The sequence below is a fragment of the Trichosurus vulpecula genome, chromosome 2 (assembly GCF_011100635.1).
Source record: "Trichosurus vulpecula isolate mTriVul1 chromosome 2, mTriVul1.pri, whole genome shotgun sequence".
In the NCBI taxonomy this organism is placed as follows: Eukaryota; Metazoa; Chordata; class Mammalia; order Diprotodontia; family Phalangeridae; genus Trichosurus; species Trichosurus vulpecula.
In genome coordinates, this window is record NC_050574.1 from 194,635,153 (window position 1) to 194,644,990 (window position 9,838).

Here is a 9,838-nt window from a genome sequence, read left to right on the forward strand (position 1 = left end):
GCATCCCCACCCCATCCATACCCTTAACCTCGTCTCTCTGGAAACTCTGAGTACATATTGTATGTTTCCCTCACATATTTAATGTTATTTTAGTTAGTTTTTATGATATTTATGCATTCTAACTCTCCTTTCTGACACTTTGGAATGTATCACATCACAAATTATGTTTAACCTGGAGAAAATCTGAGAGAGACCCAGCACTGCCCTAGGAATCAAGAGACCTGGGTCCTGGCTCTGCCCCTAAATATGGGAATGGTAAAAGGAATAAGCACTTATATGGCACCTATGGGTATTGGCATATTCTCTTATTTGATCCTCACAACAACCCTGTGAGGTAGGTGATATTATTATCCCCATTTTACAGATAAGGAAGTGACTTTCCCAGGGCCACACAGGTAGTAAGTATCTGAGGACACATTTGAACTCAGACCCAGTGTTCTATATCCACTGTGCTGCCGGCTGCCTCTAACTACCTGGCTGACTTTTGGAAAGAAATTTAACCTCTCGGGCCTCAGTTTCCACACCTTGAAAAATGAATAATTTAGACTAGATGGTCTCTTCCAACTCTGACATTCTGTGATTCTATGTCTTTATAACAGAATAGATCTCTTCAATTCTTTTCCACAGGATCATTGGATTTTAGAGCTGTAAGGAATCTTAGAGGTCATCTTCAAGGACTGTGGTGTGGAAGACAGATCAGATTTCCTCTGTGTTCTCCACAAAGGGCAAAACCAGAATTAGGCAGAAGCTACAGGAAAACAAATTCTGGCTCACTCTAAGGAAGTACTTGAAATGAGAATTGTCCAACAATGGAACAGGCTGCTTTGTGGAGTAGTTAGCTCCCTGTCGTTCCTGGAATGCTCTCTCTCCTCATCACCTCCTGACCTCCTTGGCTTCCATAAAGTCTCAGCTCAAATCCTACCCTCTACAGAAAGTCTATCCCAGTCTCCATCCCTTCCCATGCCCCACCCCCTCCACCTCTCATTGCCAGAGCCTCCTCTCTGAAATTGAATCCCAGTTAGCCTATATTTATCCTCTTTGCACAGTTGTTTGGATGCGGTTTCCTCCATTCGATTGTGAGCAGTCCTTGAGAACAAGGGATGTTTTTGCCTTCCTTTGTATTCCTACTGCTTAGTAATTGGATGAAAGTGTTGCACTGAGGTTCATCTTCTGAAGATGTCATACACTAAGCACTCAGTGCTCATTGACTAAGATGATTTATTGCAGGGTTCAAGCAGAGACTGGAAGACACCTTTTCTGGGATGTTGTAGAATAGACTCTCTGTGAAGAAGGAAGTGGGAGAAAATGACCTGTAAAGTTCCTTCTGGCATTAGGATTCTCTGATTCTACCAAATATGACTTCAAAACATTTGAAGATTCTTTATTTAAAGAATTCCTACAAGACCCAAATTTCCTTAAGTAGTATTCTGTCTTTGGGATGATCAAGATGGAAGAAAACATCCACGTTGAGTCTAAATTATTCTTGTTGGTGCGTTCTGCTCAGGAGCATAAGGGCATTTTTTGGCAATTAAATGATTGACAAATATGATGAAGACCTTCCTCATTTGATAAAATAATCAAAATGGGGTTTCAGCTACTTTTGCAATGGAGAAGTAGCAAGGCAGATAGGAGTGATAGAAGGAGCAGGACTTAGTGGATGAAAAGAAAAGAAACTAAGTCCTTTGCCTTCTAACTCTTTATCCCTGATATTTATATTTCATTCCTTTCTCATTGTCCTAGTAATCAATTATTCAGTTCATCTAACTTTTCCTCAATTGGACTTGGGGAATGAGAAACTAATTTCTTAAGAGGTTTACTACAATCAGAGCCCAGAGTCAGATATGTATAAAGGAGCCCTGGGGAAAGCAAGGGAATTGAAGAATTAGTATGCAATGAAATTCTGCTTATAGTGTGGAAATTGTGTGTGTGTGTGTGTGCGTGCACGCGCAGGGTGAGGGTTATGTAGTTTATAAATCCTGAATATCAGGATTTATTCAGGGATTTAGTGATAATTGTTTTTTCCCCTGATCTTTTGGCAGTACTGGCTAATAGAAGAAACAGGGCCATCCTTGCAGAATATTGCTCTTATTTTCTGCTTCAGTGTATTTACTACTCTAATAATAACAATAATTAATAAAGAATAAAACAAAATTGACTTCTCTTCCCCAACTTAAGAATAACATTTTAAAAATAAATGTAACCATACGGAATGCTAATTACCTCCAAAGTATACAGAATGGGAAGCTCTCAAAATATAGAGACCTAAGAGAAGAAATCAAAACCATGTTGGGAAGCAGAAGAAAGTCACATCATCCCCATTATCCTCTTTGCTCTTGGAGTTATCCCAAAGATACTTCCAGTGAATCTCCAGAAGATGAACCTATATTATGGCATTTTATTCAATTACAACAAATTAATCATTTTATGTTTTAGTTGTTCACTTGTTTCAGTTGTGTCTCTTTGTGACCTAATTAAGGGTTAAGTGATTTGCTCAGGGTCACACAGCTAGTAAATGTCTGAGGCCAGATTTGAACTCAGGAAGATAAGTCTTCCTGATGACAAGCTTCACGTTTTATCCACCATGCCACAACAAATCAGAAGATATTTTACTCACGGAGAGCCCTTACAACTTTCAGGCCCAGCACTCTAATCCACCTAGCTGTCTCAATCATTTTATCTACCTGTGCAATAATTCACCATTAAAGAGTAGCAGCAGGATAGGGACTTGCCCCAGGACAGTTTATATCTAAGCTCAAGAGACAATAAAGACGAGAAGAATCAAATAATAATCATAATAGGACTTCCAAAGAGGAGATGAAAAGTAAGTGAAAACGGCTGAAAGCCCCACCAGGTTCATTTCCCTTCTTTTCTGAATGAGGTAATCTAAATTGAGTGACTACTGCTGCCACCATTAGGTTTCCTGTGCTGCCTGAAGTAGAGATCAAGCAGTTGAATGGTTTTTTTCTTCTCCTCGATATCAGTGGTTCTATAATCACAGCAGGGGGGATTTCTGAAAGGGCTATCACAGTGTTATCTCCTTTTATCATCTGTTGAACCTTAGAGCAGACTGTGAGACAATCTTTCTTTTATCTTACATGCACCTGCTAGAATGAATGAAAACCCCGCCATACCCTTCTCACAATAACTGTCAGGAAGTAAGCTCCTTGTCCTTGAGACTATGGAAATTAATCTTGATTGAGATGAACTTTAGGAAGATTTGCATTGAGAGGGAAAACTAAGCTGATGTTATTTGTCCCAAATTAGCACTTCACTATCTGAGCCAAAAATTTGGGATATTTTTAACATTTTCATTTCATTGATGGGAGGAGGAGAGGGTTAAGGGTAAGCAGAGCCATCAGTCCTTAATAAAAGACCATTTTATTCAGCCCTCCAGCCTGGTCAATCTAATGAACAGTGAAGTGTCACATGCACAGGGACGGGAAGTGTTAGCTGAAAGGACACAGCTGGATTGTCCTGGAAATAGCAGTGACTTAAAGTTAAGGAGACCTGGGTTTAAGTTTTGATTCCGTCATAAAATAGCTTTGTGCCTTTTGAGAGGCTGCAGCACTCTAAGCTGGACTTGGAGTCTGGAAGACCTCGGTTCAAATCCCACCTCAGACAGTGACTAGCTGAGTGAGCCTGGGCAAGTTAGTTAACTTCTCTGGTCTCAGTATGCTCATTCGGCTCTAAGGTTTCCATGATCCTATAACTAAAAGCAAACCTTTCCACCTTTTTCCTCTTCTCTAAAATGGACTCTGAGGTGTCTTCTTGCTCTAATACCCTAGGATTCTTCGAATGCCATTTGATTGATAACAGGAAGTGGGAATAGGATAAAGACAATGACCAAGTTTACCTAGGAGGAGCAGAGAACCTGGGGAGACAGTCTTTGGGGGTCTGATGAAGTCCTTCTTTATAATCCCAAATGACCAACTCAGGATTGATGTTTCTATCACTTACTACTTAGAAAAAGGAACCCAAAGGAAAAGCCTGTCTCAGAAACACCTGTCTTTGTTGTTATTGTTTAATCATTTCAGTTGTGTCTGACTCTTCATGACTCCATTTTTGGGGTTTCTTGGCAAAAATCCTGGAGTAGTTTGCTATTTTTTTTCTCCAGCTTATTTTACAGATGAGGAACTGAGGCAAATAGGGTTAAGTGACTTGTCTGGGGGCACACAGGTACTAATTATCTGAGGCCAGATTAGAACTCAAAAAGATGAGTCTTCTTGATTCCAAGCCCAGTGTTCTATCCACTGTGCCACCCCAAATCAGAAGATATCTTAGATGCAGAGTGTCCTTGCAATTTCCAACTCTACCTCCCTTCAGTTCATCTTCTTTACAACTTAAACAACTATGTAAATGACTTCATACCTTAGTTTATTTACCAGACAGATAAGATTCTATATACATTTTTATTTCTGAAATATTTTGGACTTTAATTTCTAATTAAAATTTTTTTCTTTTCTTCTTTAGTTAAAAAAGACTACCTATTCCTATTTTGTCTAGGCTAATTTGCATTGGCAATTCACATTCACATTTCTGGGGTACAGATCTTGACCAGCTCGGTTGCTCTGTTTATCTCTGAATAAGCCATATGATGGTACCCAGTTCCTATGGACTCACCATGCTGATTCTAAAGTTAGCAGCGACATTCAATTGGCATGGCTTGTTGCAGCCCAAAACTAAAAACCTTAAGCAATCCTTAAAATTCCACAATAGCTAAGGCTTCAGTTGTGAGCCATCATGCCTGACATTTGAGATCTTTAACTATGTGGTCCTCAAAACTTGAAAAAAGCTCAAAGTATTTGGCACAAACTTTCAGGGGGAAATGTAAACTCTGGATCTCGAAAATGGCACAGAAAGGTCAGCCCAAATGAATCTCCCATCACAAAGTCAAGGGTTGAGTAAATGGTGAGTTATAATGAAAGACTATATATGGCCTTAGTTCACACACCCACAGGTAGCCCTTCAAACACACCCACATATTAGTATCAATGGACAACCATGAGTTTTTATTTATGTTAAACAAGCAGAGCAGCTGCCATTGGTCAAAAGCTCTTTAGTCTGAATGTTTTGCCTGAGAGATGCTGAGAGCTTGACTCATGCCTTTGAAGTTGTTTTTGAATCAAGAATGAAAGTGGACCCAGGAGGGCATTCTCTTTTGTCTCAAAATGACTTTCTTTTGCCTGACCTTTCATTGTAAGTTATCAGCAAACTCTTTGTTGAGATGCTGTACTAATTACCAAAAAGAATTTTAGGTCATCCTTTCAACTCTGACATAACCAAAACAACAAGTTTCCAAGGATCTATTGTACGGCAAGAACAAGATGACAACCCGTACAGAAGGGCACAAATAGAGGGGTTCAGTAGCCTCATAATAATTTGTTGTATAGAGCTCTTCAGCTAAAAATAGATCTCAGAGTGGAAAGGTCATTGAGTGAAAAGGTCAAACTAAGTCAAAGACAAAACTGGGAACAGAATGTCATGGTCAGTATTTCGATAATCTATTCCCTCAGATTAGCCTTAGAGCTACATTCAGACAGATATTATTTTATAAAAGTCTCACCACTCCACAAAAAATTTAGCAGGGCTTCTGTATACGCTACTACCTAACCCATGCTGTACCCAAGCAATTAGTATTAGTGTATTAGGTAACATTTTGAATTTTTTACAAACACTACTCTAGTAAGGTAGAATGGAATAAAAATAATAAAGATAAAATAATAATAATAAGCTAATATTTATACAGCACTTTAAGGTTTGCAAAGGGATATATATTTATATCTATATGTATGATATATATATATATGTATAGAGGAAGCTAGGTGGCACAGTGGGTAATGTGCCAGGCCTGGAGTCAGGAAGACTCATCTTCCTGAGTTCAAATCTGGCCTTAGATACTTTCTGAGCAAGTCACTTAACTTTGTTTGCCTCAGTTCCTCAACTGTAAGATGAGCTGGAGAAGGAAATGGCAAACCACTCCAGTATCGTTGCCAAGAAAACCCCAAATGACATCATGGAGAGGTGGACACAACTGAAACAACTCAACAATATATGTGTATATGTATACACACACACCTAGATAGATACATAGATGTGCATCTCTATATATAATATATATTTGAGTCTTATTTATTTTTTATCTTATTTGAGTCATCACAATCATGTGAGGTAGACATTATTATTGTCAAGTTGTAGATGAAGAAACTGAGGTTGAGAAGCTTAGGTAATTGACCCAGAGTCACACAGCTAGCAAGTACCTGAAGCAAGATTTCAACTGAAGTCTTCCTGACTTCAAGTCCAGTACTCTATTTAATATGACATCTAGTAGTAGAGAAAGGACCAATATTGGAGCTAGGAAGATCTGGGTTCAAGTACTGCCCCTGATATATACTAGCTTGTGTGACAAGGGAAGTCGCTAAACCTCTCAGTACCTCAGGCAACTCTTTAAAAGTATAATTTACAGAGGAAGTGCCAATGTACCGTGGTGGAGGGACTTTCCACATGAAGAATTCCTTATATTTATTAAATCATAGTTCTAAAAATAAGCAAAACTTCCTTTCTGTGCTGGGCAGGTAAACTAACTGGATCAGTGATATACTCAGCACTTCTCACATACAATTCTATTGCTGTAGCTTGTAACATTTACATATTCAAATTGGCAAATGGGGGTATTCCCCCAAGGCTACAATCCCCTAATTGTTTGGCTAGGACCTCCAGCAAGGAGTTTAGAAAGATAACTAGTTGGTGCTATACTAGTTAGGATTTTCTGCGGGAGTTTGTTGAATTGTATAGTTAAATATGTAAACTTCAAAGTTTGAAAGGACTCATTGGGTGTTGTCACCACCTCCAGTAAAACTATAAAATGGAGCTCCACAGTGGGTAGTTGTAGTTCTTCAGTTAGCAATTGTTGATGTCTGTATGATGCCTGGTCTAGGAGACTGATCAATTTGGAGCTAATTAAGTCTCTGGAGGGAGTTAAACTAGAGCCAAAGATTGGTGGGTAGGATGGCTTCCTTGATAAATCACACTTAATTTTTTTTCTTTTTTTAATGGTATTTTATTTTTTTCCAATTACATGTAAAGAAAAATGTTAATATGCATTTAAAAATTTGAATTACACATTTTCTTCCTCTTTGCCTTACCTCCCCTCTCCCCAAGATGGTAGCAATTTCATACTGGTTCTATATATGCAATCATGTAAAACATATTTCCATATTAGTCATGTTGTGAAAGAAGACACAGACCAAAAGGGGGAGAAACAAGAAAAAAAAGTGAAAATATTTTGCTTCAATCTGCATTCGGACTCCATCAGTTCTTTCTCTGAATGTGAATAGCATTTTTCATCATGAGTCCTTTGGAATTGTCTTGGATCACTGTATTTCTGAGAATAGCTCAGTCATTCAATGTTGCTGTTACTGTGGACAATGTTCTCCTGGTACTGCTCTCTTCACTTTGCATCAGTTCATGTGTCTTTCCAGGTTTTTCAGAAATTTGTCTGCTCATCATTTCTTACAGCACAATACACTTAATCTTTTTCACAGGGAAGGGCACTATCTGAAAGCAATGACTAATAATACCTTGATAAGGGTAAGTGCTGGACCTATGATTTCAGTGGTATAAGGATCTCGCTGGCAAGGAAACTCAGCCAGTGAGAGGTTATAGAAGTTGGCACCTTCTCTGCAATTTAGAGACTTTGAGAGCTTCCTAGAACATTGAGAAGTTTCAGTGTATGTCAGAGGTGAGACTTGAGCCTAGATCTTCCTGCCTCTGGGGCTAGGTACTGTTCACCTAGACACACTGCCTCTGAACATTTAAAAAAAAAGATTTAAAATCAAATGAATATTATTATATAATATTAATAAATAATTGCTATATAATTCATATTACAATGCATAGTTATATATAAAATATATTTTATAATGATTGAGTATCAGAAGCAGCATATTGAGGTAGATGGGAAGCTCAACTACCTCTGGAGACAGTTTCAGATTATAGCTAAAAATATATATGCATATATATGTGTACATATATGTATGAAGACATATACAAATATAAAATTAAATGTGTATTTACATGTGTATGTGCACACATACAAATATATGCCAATAAGAGTAACATGTCAGACCCCAAATTCAGACTGTTTCCCTAATAAGACTTGCCTGTGGTCCCCTAGAAGGGGGAGTGTGTGTGTGTGTGTGTGTGTGTGTGTGTGTGTGTGTGTGTGGTGCCAGGTGGGGAGAAGGACAGAGAGGGAGAGAGGGAAGGTGGGGGGGGGGGAGAGAGAGAGAGAGAGAAAGAGAGAGGGAGAGAGAAAACAAAAAATCAAATGGCTTTAAAGCTGAAAATATTTGGCTTCCCCAGAAAGGCAAAAATACATTCAGCTGTGCAAGATTGTCAATATTATAATGCAGTTCACTGCTGCTGAGCTCAGTGGTTTATTGCAAGGACATGAGAACAAATAAAGAATCGTTGTCCTTGGGCCTGAGAGGCCGAATCCTAGGAGCCCAAACATTAAAGGACCTTATAGTTCATGCACTTGCAACCTTTTCATTTTATACAGGAGAAAACCAGAACTCAGAAGGGTGAGTGGTTTGCCCGTCATTGGCTTCTTATTGCCTCTAGAAGGAAATACCAACGCCTTAGGCCAGCATTTAAACCTCCAATCTCCCTTTCTGGCCTTATTTGACATTATATTCCTGAAAACACTCTCATTTTCAGTCTCACTAGAGTGCCACCTATACATCCTGCTGTCTTCTGTCTCTACGCATATACACAGGCTCTCCCCCATGTCTAGAATCCATTACCTCTCTCTATCTCCACTCTTCATAATCCTTGGCTTCCTTTAAGATTCAACGTAAGTGCTACCTCCTCTGTGAAAGCTCTCCTGTTTTTCTACATCAGCTGAAAATATTCCCTTCCTCACCAGATTTTCCTAGATTACTCTCTATGTTATGTTACATATGATATAATAATATATTGTTTTTAAAATTATTTAAAAATAAAATACAATAATATGTAACATAATATAATATATAATATATTATACTCTGTATAATTTCCTAAATCATACAAGATGGACAGGAACTGATGGGCTTTGGGGAGAAAGTACCCACATAGATGACAGATCCACAGAAATAACAATAATGATAATAGTAACTACCACTTATATATGTTTGTAAAGTGCTTTACATATGTTAACTCATTGGATCCTCACTATAATCTTGTGAGGTCGGGGCCATTATTATTCACATTTTACAAGTGAGGAAACTGAGACACAGAGATGTTAAGTGATTTGCCTAGGGTCACGCAGCTGGTAAATGTTTGAGTCAGGATTGGAATTCAGGTCTTCTTGACTCCAGGCCCACTCACTATCCATGGCATCAATATTAGGATCAAAGGATCATCATTCAAGCACTAGAAACCATCTAGTCCCATTTCCTCATTTTACAGATGAGGGAAAGGAAGCCTGGAGAGGTTAAATGATTTGCCCAAGATTCCACAAGTCTGGGATTTGGATCAAGATCTTCTTGACTCCTAATTCAAAGTCCTTTCCATTGCATCCAGCTGCTTGTCAATCAATCAACAAGTATGTATTAAATTAAACATATTAAAATAAATTAAACTAAGTGTTACACTAAATATATCAAGCACATGCTGTTACAGACTGGAAAGCACTCTGCTCTGTGCTACATCTTAACTTGTAGTGTACATATCCATGCTTCTCTCCTCATCCTCCCAATGAGCGCTTGAATCTCATGTTTTATCTTTTAATCTCAGAACCTATAGAAAACTTGGGGGCAACAAGGTGGTACAGTGAATATAGCACTGGGCTTGGAAT